The sequence below is a fragment of the Papio anubis genome, chromosome 10 (genome assembly GCF_008728515.1).
Source record: "Papio anubis isolate 15944 chromosome 10, Panubis1.0, whole genome shotgun sequence".
NCBI classification, from domain to species: Eukaryota; Metazoa; Chordata; class Mammalia; order Primates; family Cercopithecidae; genus Papio; species Papio anubis.
The window spans coordinates 12,190,391-12,208,636 of NC_044985.1; the positions used below are offsets into that span (position 1 = coordinate 12,190,391).

Sequence of the window (18,246 nt, forward strand, 5' to 3'; positions counted from 1 at the left end):
GAATTCAATGCCATGTCTATCTGAGTCCAAAGAGAGTCCAGGATTCATGCCATTGCAAAGGCATAACATGGGAACATTTCTCTTCTTTTAAAATGTTTCCTCTTTTAAAAAATTTCCTAACCAAATTCTCAGTTTCCCTTTACTTCGGAACCCACTCTTAGAATGTCATGGTGCATGGGAATTTCCTTGCCTGAGAAGAGGACATCTATCAGGTTCAGCATTTTGGCCAAGATCAGATGTAGGTGGATGCTCCTTAACGATCATTAAAAATGGTTAACACAGTTGCATATACCACATGAACCCATACATGAAAACTTGTGTGTAAATGCAGTTTTTATCAGTTCAATCACCTGAAAGTCACTGATATGCTTGCTACTTAAAAGAATCTAAAAGAAAGCCTTAGTTAAAGTGGGAAAAAAATACATCTTGGAACACAAATAATGACAAACCCTTCTTCTTTCTTCTTCCAGAAGTATGGTTTCTGTACCTCAGGTTTTCTTAAAGCAGTGGATGCCTGAACTATTCTTGTCAGCATCACTGCAATGTATCACTATTATTAAGATATACAACATTAGATATGGCATGATAAGGTTTACATATGATTAAATCCCCCCTCTTGGTGGAGAAGTGTCTACAACATAGAATGGAACTGGCTCATCAAATCTTGAGAGTTTACACAACCTCTTTAGAATTTCAATTCTCTCCTCACTGTCACATTAAAACAGTCCCTAGGGACACTGGGACACTGGGATTTTTTAGTCCTGCATTTGAATTGTATCTGGCCAAACAGAACCAGCCTCGAATTCCCCAGAGGACTCCCACAGGAAGCAAATGTAGGTGTGTCCTGTGCGTGCTGATGATCAAAGAGAGAAACCAACTTTTGTGCCAGCAACTCTTGATTATTCAGGGGCGGATGATCCAATTTGTGGATTAGCTGGGCCTCTCGGCCTTTCCTGATTTCACTGATCATTAGCCCATGGCCCCCTCGGGCCAGGAAGATAAAAGGAGCACCAGGCAAAGCGGTCCAGTGGCTTCTTGGCCGCTCTGGTAAAAGGGGGCAGGGCAGAGGCAGTCGTATGCAGTAGGGAAAATGAGGTTTGGGGATTATCCGGATTTCAATGAGCTCACTTCTCCATAGCACCCTGGACCCCCACCTGAGCCCCTATCGCTGGGTAATGAACAGTTTACGTTGGATGGAGTGGGCCCTAGAAACAGCCAGTGGATTTTGAATGTGATATTTCAAGTGCCTTGGGGGCAGAAGTGTGAAGTTGCCCTTTACAGGGTGGGAGACCCTGGAGAATCAATCCCCTCGTCGCTTCTTTGCCGAGTGTGTCAGGGCAGGCATCGGGGGATGGGAGATGCTGCCTTTTACAAGAACCTCTCTGCCCTACACAACCACCAGGCTCTTAGCCCTAGAATGGGGAGAGTCCATCCTCTTACAGGGCATTTCCTGGGGTTCCAAGAGCTACTGAGGAGGAGGAGGGGTAAGAGGGAGAAAGAGAAGGAGAGAAAGGAGAAGAGGAAGGAAGAGGGAGGGAGAAAGGGGAGCTTCAGTCCAACCTGAATAGGGTTTTGATTCCAAAAGACAGTTCTAGAATAGTCCTTCTCAATGTTCTGATCGGACTGATGAATAAGCGCTACGGAGATCATAAATCAGATCCTCAAGGAAGTAAAGGTATAGAGAAAGAGAGCCAGAGGGATTCTGGCAGAAGGAGAGAAGCAGGTCTTCAAAGGCAAGATCTGCCATTTATCCGCTGGGACTTTGGGCAAGTTATTCTCAAAGCCTCCATTTCCTCATAGGAACAGTCAGGATAATGAGAGTGAGGATTTCTTCAGGCTGCTGAGGGAAAGAACTGAGATTCCCAAGTACAGGACCAGCCCAGTATGGGACTCATGGAAACCATGGTAGGGATGAGTACAGTCCAGCAGGAGCAGGCAAGTCCCAGTCACACTCACATTCCCCGCACTCCATCCCTGGCCCCTGAGTGGCCGGCTGGCTCAACCACTACTTGATGTTTCAGCCATTCTCAGCAGTGAGGCATCGGAACACCCTGGGCTCATCTATGACCTTTCCTAGACCCATAGTGTAGCAACAAGGAGTTGCTCTAGGGATTTTGAAACCCAGGTCCTAAATGGCACTGGCTTACTCCATGACGTTGACAGGTCCTTTCTTAACCTGTGTTGCTTTTCTTTAAATGGGAGCAAGAGCTCCTGTTTGAGCAGTGTGAATTGAACACTGAAAAGTGTCATAAATTAAAGGACAAAGGGAAGGGGTGGGGGGATCTGAATTTTTTTAAGTTACCCCCCAAAAAAACTTCATAATTGTCAAAGTTTTCAGCAAATATATATTCAGGAGCTGTGTGTCTAGCCATGAGCCTGGCAAGTGGATTACATAGAGTTTGATGTCCAGGGTGGGTGGGGGTGACCCCTGGAGCCTCTCCTTGTCCTCAAGGCTAAGGAGGTATAGGTTGATCTCATTCAATGCCTTTAGCGGGCTGTGCTCAGTGCTGGAAGCCTGAGTGCGGAGGGAAGGTCAATACTCTCCCTAGCCAGAGACAGAAGGATCAAGAGCTGCAGTTCTCAAATGTTTTGGTCTCAGAATCCCTTTACACTCTTAAAAATTATGTGGTTTATATCTTTCTATAATACACATAAAAATATATAAATATATTATTTTATATACATATATAAAATATACTATTATACAATATGATCATATGTTTACGTATATAAATATATAAACATATAATACATAATAATATAATATGTTTACATATAAAACAGTTTATATATTATATAAAATCAATTATATACTTATATAAGTATATATTAAATATATATTATATATGTTTATATGTAAACGTATATAAATACATAATATATAGACATATATAAATATATATACACAGAGAGAGAGAGGTTGTTTGTTTGAGACAGGGCCTCGCTCTGTCGCCCAGGCTGGAGTGCAGTGACATGATCTTGACTCACTGTGACTCCTCCTCTCAGGCTCAAGCAATCCTCCCACCTCAGCCTCCCAAGTCGCTGGGACCACAGGCACATGCCACCATGCCTAGCTAATTTTTGTAATCTTTGTAGAGATGGGGCTTCGTCATGTTGCCCAGGCTGGTCTCAAACTTCTGGGCTCAAGTGATTTGCCAGCCTTGACCCCCCAAAGTGCTGGGATTACAGGCGTGAGCCACCACACCTGGCCATATGTCTATTTGTTATTTATTTATTTATGATTAATTGTTTTGAGACGGGGTCTCACTCTGTCTCCCAGGCTGGAGTACCGTGGCACAATCATGGCTCACTGCAGCCTCAACCTCCCAGCTCAAGCAATCCTCCCACCTCAGCCTCCTAAGTAGCTGGCACTACAGGTATACACCCCCACGCCCGGCTAATTTTTGAATGTTTTTGTAGAGACAGAGTTTCACCATTTTGCCCAGGCTGGTCTTGAACTTCTAAATTCCAGTGACCCACTTGCTTGGCCTCCCAAAGTACTGGACTTACAGGTGTGAATAACTGCACCCAGCTATATGTATCACAGCAGAAATTAAACCAATATTTTAGACATAAGAACACAAAAGCATACGGTCTATCAGCCATCAAAGGGATTTAGTTCTCACAGGTCACAGAGCCTCTGGGAAACTCCCCTGGAACCTCGTGGAAGAATGAAAGTGAGAAAAGAAAAACAATCTTAGTGTTAGTATGGAAATTGTTTGACCTTTTGGACCCCCTGAAGGGGTCTCAGAGACCTTCAGCATTTCCCGGATCACACTCAGAGAACTGCTGCTCTGGCGTGGTGCTGCCTAGACTTTGCTGTGCCCACATGCCACCTGCGATCATGTTAAAATGCAGGTTCTAATTCAGTAGCTCTGAGATACATAGTAAGACCACACTCCTGACAAGTTTCCAAGGGATGCTGATGCTGCTGGCGCTCGGGCCCCACTTTGCATAGCAAGGCCACAGAGACTGGAGGATGAGAAGCTCATCTTTAGCTAGTGCGCTCTTACATCGGGCCTTACAAATTGTACAATTTAATTTAAAATGGTAGACGTGGGTAGAAAGACCACGCTGAGGGGAGAAGATGGCATAAGTAAAGGTACACATGTAGGAAAATGCAACTTTAGCCAAAGTGTAGGTTCATAAAATCCCCAAGCTTCCCGCTGCCCCAACCCCTAGGCTACAGGACTATGTGTGGCTTCTAGTCCAGGCAGAGAAGCCACTGGTCTCAGCATCTCAGGGCAAGGGGTATGAGACTTATCTCCATCCAATACCGTGATCAACAAACATCTATGAGTACCAGCAAGAAACAAGGAACTCCAGGGGACCTCAACTAGCCTTGCTTTTCCATCATCCATCCTCACTTCAATTTTCCCTTGGGAGTCATCGTTTTCCCACATTCAGTCTAAGTAGTTTGGGTGGAGTTAACCCAGGGTAAGAACATGATCCAGGTCTGGCCAATCAAAGCACAACTCCCTCTGGCCACAGTGATGGGTTCAAGAATGGGCACAGGACCCAAACGAGGCCACTGAGAGCCTTCCTGGACCTTCTCATAGTTTTACAGAGAGACCACGTGAGGAGGCCACCTAGATAGACATGCCCAAGAGAGAGATCCCAGCTGTCTGAGTCTTCCCAGTCCAGGCTCCAGACACATGAGTGAAGAAGCTTCCTAGATGACCTCAGTCCCAGAACCATCTGATTACAAGTGTCTAAGGATCCCCAAGCAAGAACTGCCTCACAGAGCTCAGCTGACCCTCGGATTCAAAAGCAGAATAAATGTGTGTTGCTTCAAGCCACTGTTTTGAGCCATTATTAGTATGCAATAATAGCCAGAACTGGGTCTGTTTGGCTTACCTATTAATTCCGGGGCTAAAATACCGGGAAACAAATCAAGGGCCAGGACAAAGAAGCCACTACACAAAGAACAAGTCCCCCAACTGTCTTTGCTTTGGACCAGTACGTTGGTTGTAGATTTTTGTCAACAGGCTCTCACTGTGTAGCAGCCATCAAATAAGCTTGTCATGAGAATTAAGCCAATCAGTCCAGGCCCCAGTGGGAGCAGAATGAGCCTTCCATAAAGTTTGGTGGTCTCCATGATAACGCAGAACACTGCTCATTCACTGATGTTTTACTGGCTCAATTAGTTTCTTCATCTCAGATTGTGAAATCCGGACGGAAGGAGACATTTCTAATACTTCTTCAGGGTTCCAAAGCCTGTGGTAGACTGTAAGACACATACTGGGTGCTTGATAGACATTTGTCAACAGCTTGCCTGATTCAAATCTGGGCCTTATATTTCACATGGGGAGGCCATGGAAGGCCACAAAGCAAATGGAGGCCCACACTGGCCAACAGTTTTCTCTGATGATACAGAGGGTAAATGCCCACAAAAAATATTGGGTAGCAGAGGAAGACAGTTGACAACCCTTGCACAACCTCCAAAGGTCTTAGAGAGCATAGAGTTGGAACTGATAGACCAGGAATGAAATCCTGACTCAGCCGTCAGGGAGCTGGAGGCATTCAGTGAGGCCCAGCCCCTACAAGTCTCAGCTTCCTTATCTGTAAAGTGGGGGTAACAATACCTACAAGATTGTGGTGATTAAGTGAGACATTCCATATAAGGCATATGTTGACACGTGGTAGGCACTCTATAAATAGAAATCATCATTGTTATCGTTAGCTGTACATTTGGGAATAAAACTCCTGGCTTACTTACTTTACATGGCACTTTTGTGGATCAAGGGAGAATGGATAGAATGATGCTTTAAAAATATTAATAAAGTTCAATGTCAATAAAGTTATTAAAAACCAGAGTAAGGTCTAAATCATCTGACATAAATATCCTTTCTGTTTGCACATGCAAAGCACACCACAGAATGTAAGAAAAAAGTGTTGGGGAAATCCAAAGAAAGAGGCACATCACTGATCCACTCACACAGAGCTGGGAAGAACCTTTTTAAATCACCCAACTCACCTCGTTTTTCAGGAAGGGAACTAGGCCAGAGAGTGCCACTGCATGGATGAGGCCACACAAGCCAGTAAGCAGGACCAGGAAGGGAACTCCCAACCCATATGCCCAGTCTGGTGCCCTTTTCACTATTTATCACCTTTCTGGCTTGCATTTGCTGTGTGATAATCTAGGTATCTGCCCATCAGAATATTCTTAAGCAGACACTGGATGCAATCAAAAAGTAAACAAATGCCAGATCAGTTTCATCACTGGCACATTTCCTCACTGCCTGGCAGTTGCAGAGAAAATGCCTCTGGGGTATCTTTCTCCAGTTTTCTTTCTCAGTAATGGTATAAAAATGGTAACAAATGCTAAGGACGAGTACTGTGTCTTGGGGAAAATATAACTTCTGCAAGCTGGTTTTCTGTCCACCCTACAAAGTCACTGAGCACTGGGATGCTGGCTTTCTAAGTCTGGCTGAAGCTCAACCATGAGGCCAAGTGCCCAGCTTTGATAAAGAAAGCTCTTCAACATTGGAAGAAAGCTCGCCAATGTTGGTGTCTGAGTTTCTCTGTTATAATGAAGTGTTCAATGTTTTAAACACTACTGCAATGAATGTAATGGTAGATTTAAAAGCTTTTTTTTCTTTTCTTTTTTTTTTTTTTTTTTTTGAGATGGAGTCTCACTCTGTTGCCCAGGCTGGAGTGCAGTGGTGCAATCTTGGCTCACTGCAACGTCTGCCTCCTGGCTTCAAGTGATTCTCCTGCCTCAGCCTCCCGAGTTGCTGGGACTACAGGCACGTGCCACCCCACTCAGCTAATTTTTTGTTTTTTTGTTTTTGTTTGTGTTTTTTAGTACAGACAAGGTTTCACTGTGTTAGCTAGGATAGTCTCAATCTCCTGACCTCATGATCTACCTGCCTTGGCCTCCCAACGTGCTAGGATTAAAGGCGTGTGCTACCGCGCCCGGCCTTAAATGCTATTTTAATTTCTTGCATATAATGAGGCTGTCTTTTATTCTCTGGTTACCCAGGTTTGAAGGCCTGGTCACCTCTGACCTGCCTCTCTGCTTTGAGCTCCATGTGCTTTGACCATCAAATCTTACCAAATCATCCTTTCTCTCCATCCCAATGCCACTGGCCTGTAGCAGCCTTCACTCCTCATGACCACCATAGCCTCCCACTTGGGATCTCAGAATCCAGGCCTTCTCCACAACCCCAAATCTTTCCTGGGCATCAGACCCTGATTCACCTTTTACAAATGCCCCCTAGGTCTGTCACTCTGGGGCTCCCCTCATCCACAGGCAAGTCTTAGCCTGCCTTTATCTCTCTCCTCTTTCATTCCTGCTCTATCTCCCTCCATCCTGTGAAAAAAACTAATTTGTTGTTCCCTCCGGATTTCATGCTGTTCCCTGCATTTGAATGCCTTTCTCCCACCTCCAGTCACAGAAATCTCAACCAACCTTCAACTCCTAGGCAAATGCTACTGCTTCTTCCATAAAATCTCTGCTCCTTACTCCAGCCAGGCATGACGTGTCCTTGTTCCCTTGTCAGACTTCCCTCCCATAACCTCAGATCAAGCCACCACATTGCTGTAACCATGCACTTTCTGGTATCTACGTCCTTGCTTGTCACGGTGCCCCTCCCAGAAGACATATTCTCTTAGGGCAGGGACGATATTTCATTCTCTCCCCGCTGCAGAACAAAGCATTTTGTCTTCCACATTCCATAAGCTCAATAATGATCTGTCAATTGAACGAAAAGAAAAGATACAACTTTTTTTTGTTGTTAACGGGGTGCTTTCCAAGAGCTGAGGACTGGATTTATCAATTCGGATTCTTTACTGGATATCAATTTGAAAATTCAAAGACTGTCCCCAGGCCTCAGTTTCCCCATCTGTGACCACAGGTCAAGAATAATTCTTTCTAACCTGCTTTACCAGGCTACTTATTTTCACCTAAAAAGTGGCAATAGTATGCTTGTTTTGTTTTGTATTGTGTTCTACTTTTAAGCAGGCTAAGTAAACAGAGATCTGGAGGATTCTGTTTGGAAGAGAAAGACCCTGGGCCCGTTACTCGGAGTTCATTGCCAACCCACGGGAGAGAGACAGGTTCTCTCGCCAACCAGAAAAGAAACAGCTGTGGTGACAGATGTTGGTGGTGCTGATTATTCCAAGGCTGTTTGCATTCAGATTTCCCAGGCATTCTCGGTTTTTTGAAGTCAGTCTCTTTTGATGGGTTTCCCCAGGTCTTGGGGGCGAAAACAAACCGCTCCTCTTGTCCCACGCATTTCATTTATTTCCTCTGTCTGCTCCACAAACACACATATAAAGGACACCCACCCAGCACACGCACTCCCCACACCCATGTGACCTCACGTTTGATTTTGAACATAAATGGCCTGGGGGAAAGAAACCTTCTCACTCCTCCTTAGGTTGCTTTGTGGTTTTGTAGGTATGTGTGTTGGAGTGGTGGGGGGAGATGTCTGGCCAAAGTACATCCAAGGCCAATTTCTCCAAAAGATATGGAAACTTCTGATCTCACCCAGGGACTTAAACAGAATACCAAAAAGGGGTGTCTTTGTTTCCTCCAAATGGAGTATTTACTTTGAGCTGGTAAAATGAATTAGTGAAAAGAAATGACACCTTCAGTTTCTGGGGAAGGGGTGATAAGTAAAATCGGAGGAGGGGATTCCTTCTTACCCTGACTCCCCAAAATCAAGGGGAGGATGGAGGATGGTGAGAGAGGGAGGATCCCATAGGGTGTTCAAAAATAGACCCCGCTAGAAAACAGGCTGCTCTTTTCTGGGATTAAAAGTTGCCTCATAATACTGTAAGGCCCATGTATATGCAAGCAGTTGGGAGTTATTACGGGCCTAAAATAGGAAACCATTCGCTTGATCTTTCGCTTCAATCCTATTAGGGGCCCCCTGGAGCTCGAGAGAGATACCAGCCTGTCATGTCCCTGTTGCTGTGACGACCCTGTCTTTATAGAACAAGAAAGAGAAATGGTAGTGATTGGCAGACCTTGCTTGCCCCCGTATGTAACACAAAGGGCGACAAAACGAAGAGGAAGTGAGGCCCTTCTCCGAGGTCTGACGCTTCTTAACCCTACACTACCTTCCACCTGGTCCCAGTCGCCCCCACCCCGACCTCCTCCAGAGGGAAAGGAGAGGCCACTGGCCGTTAAGTGCTAATACCCAAAGATCACAAATGACTTTTTTGGGTCTAATTGCGAGTAATTTTTTAAAGTCCGTCTTTTATCAACTTCGTCTGGAGAAAATATACGAGAGGGGCTGGAAGCGAAGACGGGGGCTGCTAAGGCGACGTTGTCAACCGGGCACTGTTTGCGGGACGCTGGGTGGGGCGACCCGGGAAGCGGCCGGGCCTGACAAACCCCACCATATGGTGCCAGACTCCAACTCGCCGGTCATAAATAACCGCCTCCCTTTTCGGGCTTTCTCGCCCGGCTCCTCCGATTCCCGCTAAAGTGGGAAAAGTGCAAAATGCTGTTTGTGTCCATTTTCTCCACTGTGTGCGCGGGAAGGGGGAGCGCGGCCTGCAGGGGCGGACGCGGGGCCGGGCCACCCGCCAAAACCTGGCGCCCGGCGGGGCGGCCCGCAGAGCCAGCCGACAAAGGCCGCGCCCCGGGCCGAGCGCTCCGCCCGGCGCCCGGTCCCATTAGGGGCCGTTTATTGCAAAGTAAAACCAACCGATCGTAGCAGCGAAGGCACTTTGTCTCTGCCGGGTCCCTTTCGGAAAGCCGGTGACCCGGCGGCCCGACGCGTCCCGGGGCAGGGGCAGCGCCTGTGCGCGGCGGAGGCGCCCGGCAGCACGGGGCGCACGGTTCTTTCCAAACGTTTTGCTGGGGACAAGCACCTTTCACTAAGGTTTACAACTCGCCCCGGCTCTGCTCAGGCGCCCACTGTAGCCAAAACTAGGCTGCCGCCTCCCCAAATCACACTACACCCGAGCCGTTGCGAGGCCCCGGGTTGCCCAAAGATTGACAACGATCAGGAGCTGAGTCTGCTTTCCGGGGGCCGCGTGGGGAGCTCTGTGCCCAGCACTTTTCTCTCCGACTCTTTGCTGGGGGGAAGAAAGAAAAGGGGGGGGGGGGGGAAAAAAAAAAAAGAAAGAAAAAGAAAAGTTTCTTTCGGGGGAAGCAGTGAAACAGGAAATGAAGATTCGCTCTGTAGTTTAGCTGAAAGGAAGCGCTGTCTAATCCTGACATGTATCGCATTTAAAATAAAATTCTTTTATCTTCATGCGTGCCAAGCCCCCAAACATTGTTCGGACTCCTACGGGGGAAAAGACGTCATAAAATGAGAATTTGTTTCATTGTGGGTCGCTCTGCCAACACCGGGCTTTAAAGGAACGCCAAACAAAGCGGGCGCCAGGAGGGGCTTCCCAGGTGAGCCCGAGACGGGATCGAAACTCCTCTCCGGTCCACGAAAACGCCCAAGAATAAGTTGTTGAATAAAACTCACCCGTCCTCCTTGTAAACCCCCCAGTTTCCTTTCCAAAATCCCATCCCTCTCCCAAATAAATCACGAGCGGCTCTCTTCCCATGCCAAGCGCCCTTGGCTTCACAATAAGCCCGGAAGATTTTAAGCAACGATGTTGAGGTTTGGGAACCGGGAGCGCGGGGCGTAGGACTCACTGCTGCCCTGGGTTCAGTGTTCTTGGTTCTTTTCCCGCCAGGCGTGATAAAGCAAAATATTTTAACTGCAACCTACAAGCTTGCTTTTTATCTTTTTTCCCCCTAACTTTTTTTTTTCCCCTTCCAAGAAACAGATCAAGAAAAACTAATTACAAGGCACGGCACCAAAGTTAAATGAAAATGTAATCCGGCAATACAGAGAGAAAATTAATTTTTTAAAAGATAGATTTTAGTTAGAAACAAAAATACATTGTTCTCCTTGGTAACGTTTGTTAAACCTATGCTCGATTTCGGGCTGAAAAATCAGTACTAACCCAGAACTCTGAGGTCACTCTCTGGATGCGTTTTCTTTAGAAATTCTAATTCAAAAATGTTCAAGCCTTCATTTAGGTCTTTGTTTTGTTTTCTATATAAAAAGGTTTGGGGTGTTTGGGTTTTGTTTCTTTTGTTTTCTTTTTATTCAAAAACACTCCTCTGTTTAGATATAATAGAGTGGTCTTGGAGATTAAGAGAATTTACGAAAATATTTTTGATGGTGCCCTCAGTTGATATGTTACTGAAACAATAAATTGTTTTTTAAAACTTTCTTCCTTTTCGGTAGATGTCTCAACTCTAAAAATGCTCTTAGCTATTGGAAACGTGGGCACCAGTACACACAGCTGATGAGCTGCTCTAAGCCAGGACTTTTCCAGCAACTCCCCTCACACCAAATGAAGAGGGTTTTGTTATTTTGGTTGCTGTCAATGAAAGGTTTCTGTTTTGTTTTTTTGTTTTGTTTTTGTTTGTTTTTAAACACTCTTGTTGGGTCCTCTACATCCTATATTATCTTCCTAGGAGAAGGGTTAATTTTCGATTCAAAAATGCATGTGCTGCTGCACAAAAGTCATAGTGCTTCATCCTAAAGATTTTTTTTATGTCCAAATATTAAAATACTATAATGATTCTTTAATGGAATAAAATGTTTGTCCAATTAACCACTTCTTTGCTATCTGTTAGAATCACTAGGAACATAGTCCAGTTCCTTAATGTAGTGTTTGTCCTAAGCCATTAAATACCCCATCTTAATTTTATTACATTAAGATATTCAAAATTATCTTCTTCAAATCTTTGTGTCATTTTTTTTATTAGCTTGACTCACATCAACTGAGTCTCAGCAAGAAATAAGTTGACAGATGTTAGACAACTTGAAGGGGAGTTATTTGCTTTTAAAAAGATTAAATATTCCTGTCTAATTTATTTTTAAATCTCTCTCTCTCTCTCTCTTTCTCTCTCTCTCTCACTCACTCTCACTCTCTCTCTCTTTCTCTCTGTTTTACTGTACTTGGACAGGGTAGGGCTGGAAAAGAAAGCCACGTCCTCCTTTACTGTATCAGCAGTGAATTTGCACCACCTTCTGGTAGGTTAGAGAATGACGAAAACACCCGCTGCTTCCATAAAAGAATTCTTTTATTCACTGTAGTCTGTTGTCCTATCTGTAGCTGAACTGGAGCACCACTTAGCTTCTCAGAACACACAGCAGATCTTTCCTATACCCTGGTTTTATATAGATTCTTTGAACTGGGAAGTCTTTTCTTTATCATATCCTTGAGAAGGTTCACCAAATCCCCAACCGGTCTCCGCCTGTTAATTTACTGAAATGCCTGGCAGGGAAGTAAAGGACGGCTGTAGAAGAGTCACTTCCTATTCTATTTTGGCTGTCCTCTGTAGAGTGCTTGAAAACAAATTGGAGGCTATAACTGTGGCTGCAGAGAAACAAACGCTTCTCTTTCTTGGTTTCATAAGACCCTCATTACCCACAATTAATCATAATGACATGCTGTATTCAGGCTCCTTGCTGGGGTCTGCGAGGAGCACACAGATGTGGCTTTCTGTAGATTTCAATCCCTTCTGCAGTATGGATTTCAGGATACAAAGCTTGTTAGTACACATTACCAGCCCCTGGATCTGCTGTTTCTCTCAAAAGTGCTGGTCAGCACTAGAGTGCGCAGGGTTTCCCAGACTTCAAATGAGGAACATTTTTTCATGGCCTTCCTGCCTGGTGATAAAGACCACAGGGTGCAAAGGTTGATACTTCTTTCTCAAAGCCAAGCTAGATTTTTAAAATGGTATACCCAGTAAAATGCAGCATGCATACATGTGTGTGTTACATCTATCTTATATGAAGGTCTCTTATTCAAGGAGACAATAAACTTGATGGTGTGCACTACAGAATATGTGGAAAAGTGAAGACCATGTTCTAGTAACATAGAGCACCAAATGCTTTTCCTGCAAAACTGAGCTCAGAGAGAGAATGATGCTCAATTGGGTTAAATTAGTGAAATCATTTGCTGAATTCTTAATCTTATGTTAACCAACTGAGCCCCGATAGGTGCCAGGTCTGTGAAGCTGAAACAGCCATGCTGGCTATCGTGGGCTAGTTGCAATTGTCTATACCTGAATCAGCAGGGGATTTCCAGCTAATTGTGTTAAAGGCATCTACCTACACAAGGCTGTTTGTTACTCGCATGATGTTAAAACAACCCAAACAAGAAAGACCAGTAATTATTTTGTCATCACCTTACTCAAAGGTCTTTATTACAAACTTAAGAAGATTGTGAAGAAAGTACATGGAGAAACCAACAAACTTTCTCGATGAATATTCCAACACAAAACTCAAATAAAGGTGAAAAAGATCATGTTCTTAAATGCAGATACTTAATGTTGTGAAGACATCAATTCTCAAATTTATATACAGACAGCTGTCCATATCCATGGATTTCACATTCATGGATTCAACCAACCTCAGATGAAAAACAGTCAGAAAAAAAGTTGAGTCTGTATTGAACGTGTACAGATTTTTTTTCTTGTCATCATTTCCTAAACAATACATTATAACAACTATTTACATGGCATTTACACTATATTTGGTATTATAATTAATTTAGAGATGATTTAAAATATACAGGAAGAAATGTGTAGGTTATATGCAAATACTACACTATTTTATATCAGGTACTTGAGTATTTGAGGATTTGGGTATTTGAGGGAGGTCCTGGGACCAATCCCCCAGAGACACTGAGGGATGACTATGTATAAAAATGAAACCGATAGCATGAGTGATTTAGAAGGGTGGGATAGAAGAGAATTTGGCAAAGTAATTCTAAAGTTCACTTAAGAGAATAATGCAATGAAAATAGCAAAGATCTATTTGGAAAAAGAATAAAACTTGACCTAATGATATGTTCTATAAAACTACAACTTTAATAGGATGGTACTGGTATGAAAATCAGACCAAGCAACTAAACAAATACAGAGTACAGAAAGGTTGCATTTTATTAAAGGACGTCTTTTATGTGTTTAAAAAATTCAATTAAGATAAAGTTGACATCTCAAATCAACAGCCAGAATTGCAGATTGTTTACTAAACATTGTCGGAAAAATGTACTATCCGTTTGTTAAAACGAATACACACCTTAACCAAAAATAAATTTCATATTGCTGAAGAGTTACCTTCAAAGATTACATTGTAAAAAGAAAATCAGCAATAGTCACAATTGTCATCTGACAGCAGAAACAAAACACACAAGCTAATAAATACAAGAATAGATTGGTGACATGCTAGCCAAGAACATAGTGAGGCACTCTTTTAATCCAGTACCCATTCACATGCTATTTTAGAGACCATAACACTATTCAATTGACAAAAATTTTAAAAATCTAGCAATACCAAGTGTTGGAGAGGATGTGGTCCCCTGGGATCTTTTAAACAGGGTTTGTGGAAAGGAAAGATGTATAATCCCTTGGAAAACAGTTTGGCACATACCATATAACCCAGCAATTCTATTCCTGGGTATAGACCCGACAGAAATCTTTTCACCTGCACACCAGAAAAAAAATACGTAAATGCATTCAGAACAGTAATAGGCATGATAGTGACCGGAATGTCTATAAATGGGGCTGTGTATGAAAAACTGTGGTATATGGACGCAACGGAATATATGCAGCAGTCGAAATATGGTAGGACACAGTTAAACAGCAATTAGCCTGAGCAGAATAATATTAAGTGGAGCAAAATCTAGTGCCAGAAGATTACCTGCAGCATACTGCTCTTTTTATACGAATGAAAACAACTTGAATAAAATATGTACTTCCTAGGAAAGCACATCGATAAGATGAAACTATATATCTAAAAGAAAAAGATAAACAGACTTCTGAATATGTTTCTCAAGTAGAAGGAGGCAGGAGGATAGGAGGTGTACAGATCACACGGAAGAATATGAATTATTTCAAGATCCTAGTTATTATATGAAATGATGGGTTCATGGATATTTCCCACATTTTTAAAATCATGAGATTGGATACACATCGACCATGTGTGCACCAATGGTGAGAGTGTGTCACAAATAAGCAATTCTTTGTACCCAAGATTCAGTACAAATTAAATAAAATAAAAGATGAAAAATATAAAGGCGGTCAATTTTCCTAGGAGGAAGGTTCTCATGGACAAACCAACAATTGCAAAAAGCATAAAGATATCATTGCCACCTAAAATATGACTACCTAAAACTCTTAAAACTTTTCATATCAAAAAACATAATTTAAAGTATTAAAAGCTGAACAAATTAATAGAAATATTTTTAATCTGGGTGTAGTGGCACTTAGGGAGGCTGAGGCAGGAGGATCACTTTAGGCCAGCATAGGCAACATATGAGACCCTGTCTCTACAAAAAGTAACAACAACAACAAAAAATTAGCTGGATGTGACGGTGTGTTCTTGCAGTCCCAGCCACTTGAGAGGCTGAGGTGGGAGTACTGCTTAAGCCCAGGAGTTCAAGTCTGCAGTGAGCTATGATCACGCCACTGCACTCTAGCCTGGGTGACAGAGTGAGATCCTGTCTCTAAAATATGCTCTCTCTCTATATATATATAGAGAGAGAGCATATATATATAGAGAGAGCATATATATATATAGAGAGAGAGCATATATATACACATAAAAAATATACACACACACATATATTTACTATGTGTGCAAAAGAGTTAATTACTTTACTATATAACAATTCCTTCAAAGCAACAAAGACATCCTAAGTGAGAAATGGACAATAAGTATAAACTGGCAAGGCACGAAAGAATATATATAAATGGCCAATAAATACATGAAAAATATGTTCCAATTCATTATTTTATTTTATTTTAAAAGGGAAAAAATTACTTTAAAAATAGAGATGAGGTCTCACTATGTTGCCCAGGCTGGTCTTGAACTCCTGAGCTCAAATGATCCTCCCGCCTCAGTCTCCCGAAGTGCTGGGATTACAGACATAAGCCATCGCACCCTGCCCTAGTCATTATTAATCTAAGAAATGAAAATTAAAATAACAATAAAACACAGCAAAGATAGAAATGGTTGGTAATTCATGGTGTTGGCAAGGGAATGAGGTAATGGGTTTCTTCCTACAGGCCAGTGTCAATTATTGCACTATTTTTGGATTTCAATCATAATCAAAATCATAATAGTAGCTAACATTTATTGAGACTTTATAGTGTACTAAGTTTTCCTCCAAGTGCTTTACATGTGTTTAATCCCCACAACAACTTCAGAAGGTAGGAATTAGTATTATCTACATTTTTCAAATGGATAAAACTTTGAAACATGTATTTAAAGCCTTCAAATTGTGCTTATTATGCCACAATAGCAACCTCTTATGCCTAAATTGTTTATGATAAATTCAAAGAGGACTGGCATCTTTTAAACATTTTCTTCTTGTCCATATATTGAACTGTCTCGTAAATTCAATGCTTCCAAATATTGACTGTTTCTATACCTTGGATTCAAAGGAGTCCGAAAAATGTGAAAAAATATATAAGCCATTGACCAGCTATTCAATTTCTAGGGATGTTTACAAGGAAGTGAAAGAATATATGTCAAAATTTAGCTACAAGGACAGTCATCCCTGTGATTGCCGAAATAACAAAATTATGATAACTCAAATGTCCAAACAATAAGAAATTGGTTGAAGAAGTATATTCATAGGATGCAATTGTCTGCAATCCTTTTTTAAGCCTATCAAATTGTTTTTTGTTGTTGTTTTTATTTATTTCATCCTAGAGTCTACTTCCAGATCAAATTGTTTAAATTAAACATTTATTTTGAGACATTTATAGACGCATGAGCAGTTTTAAGAAATAATACAGAGAGAGCTCATGTACTCTTTACCCAGTTTCCCTCAGTGGTAATATCTTAGGAAACTATAGAACAGTATCACAAGATACAGAAAGTTTCCAACACCACAGGATGTTTTTTAAAAGGTGTTGCCTTTTTATAACCATACCCGCTTGCCTCCCACTTTCTCTCTCTCCTTAACCTCTAGCGACCACTACTCTCTTTCTTCATTTCTATAATTGCATCATTTCAAGAATGTCATATAAGTTGAATTATACAGTATGCAACTGTCTGGGATTGGCTTTTTTTTTTTTTTTTAACTCAGCATAATTCTCTGGATATTTATGCAATGCACTGCTTTTTATTGCTGAATAGTATTCCATGGTATGGAAGTATCACATTCGTTTAACCGTTCAGCAACTGAAGGACAGCCAGATTCTATTCACTTTGAGGGCAATTACAAATAAAGCTACTCTAATCATTCATTTGCAGGATTTGTGGGAATATAGGTCTTCATTTCTCTGGGATAAATGCACAGGAGTGAATTGCTAGGTTGTATGGTGGTGGTTTCATGTTTAGTTTTTTAGGAATGGCCAGCTTGTATCCAGAGTGGCTGTACCATTTTACATTCTCACCAGCAATATATGAATGCTCCATTTTCTGTGGATTCTCATCAGAATTTGGTGTTGACACCAATTTTTATTTCAGCCATTCTGACAGTGAGTAGTGCTATTTCACGTGGTTTTAATTTGCATCCCTTAAAGGCTAATGAAGTTGAACACCTTTGATGTGCTTCTTTGCCATCTGTATATCTTCTCTGGTGAAATGTCTTTTTATGTCTTTTGTCCATTTTCTAATCAGGTATTTCCTTGTTGAGTTTTGAGAGTTTTTTATACATTCTGCATACTAGCCCTCTGTCAGATGTGTGGCTTATAAATACTTTCACTCTGTAACTCGTCTTTTTTTCTTATTAACAGAGTCACAGAACAGACGTTTTTAATTTTAAAGCACAATTTATTCTTTCATTTTATGAATTAAGTTTTTGGTGTGAAGTCTAAGAGTATTTTACCTAGCCCTAGACCAAGAAAAACTATCCTGCTTTTTGTGGGTTTTTTTGAGGCAGAATCTCGCTCCATCACCCAGGCTAGAGCGCAATGGTGCAATCTCAGCTCGCTGCAACCTCCACCTCCCAGGTTCGAGCGATTCTCCTGCCTCAGCCTCCCAATTAGCTGGGATTACAGGCTCGCATCACCACACCCAACTAATTATTTATTTTATTTTATTATTATTTTTTTTTAGGTAGAGACAGGGTTTCACCATGTTGGCCAGGCTGATCTCAAACTCCTGACCTCAGGTGATCCACCCACCTCAACCTCCCAATATCCTTTTTGTTTGTTTGTTTTTTGTTGTTTTTTGAGATAGAGTCTCACTCTGTTATCCCCACTGGAGTGCAGTGGTGTGAACTCAGCTCACTGCAAACTCTGCCGCCCAGGTT

General features: G+C 42.2%; 1 long non-coding RNA gene across 1 annotated transcript; it reads left to right on the forward strand.

Annotated features, from left to right (window-relative positions):
• Positions 1–1,625: 1,625 nt before the first annotated feature.
• LOC116269140 lies at positions 1,626–4,644 on the forward strand. The gene is made up of 3 exons (XR_004176473.1): positions 1,626–1,675; positions 1,801–1,905; positions 4,560–4,644. It is a non-coding gene; the product is annotated as an uncharacterized LOC116269140 (long non-coding RNA).
• The last annotated feature ends 13,602 nt before the right edge of the window (positions 4,645–18,246 follow it).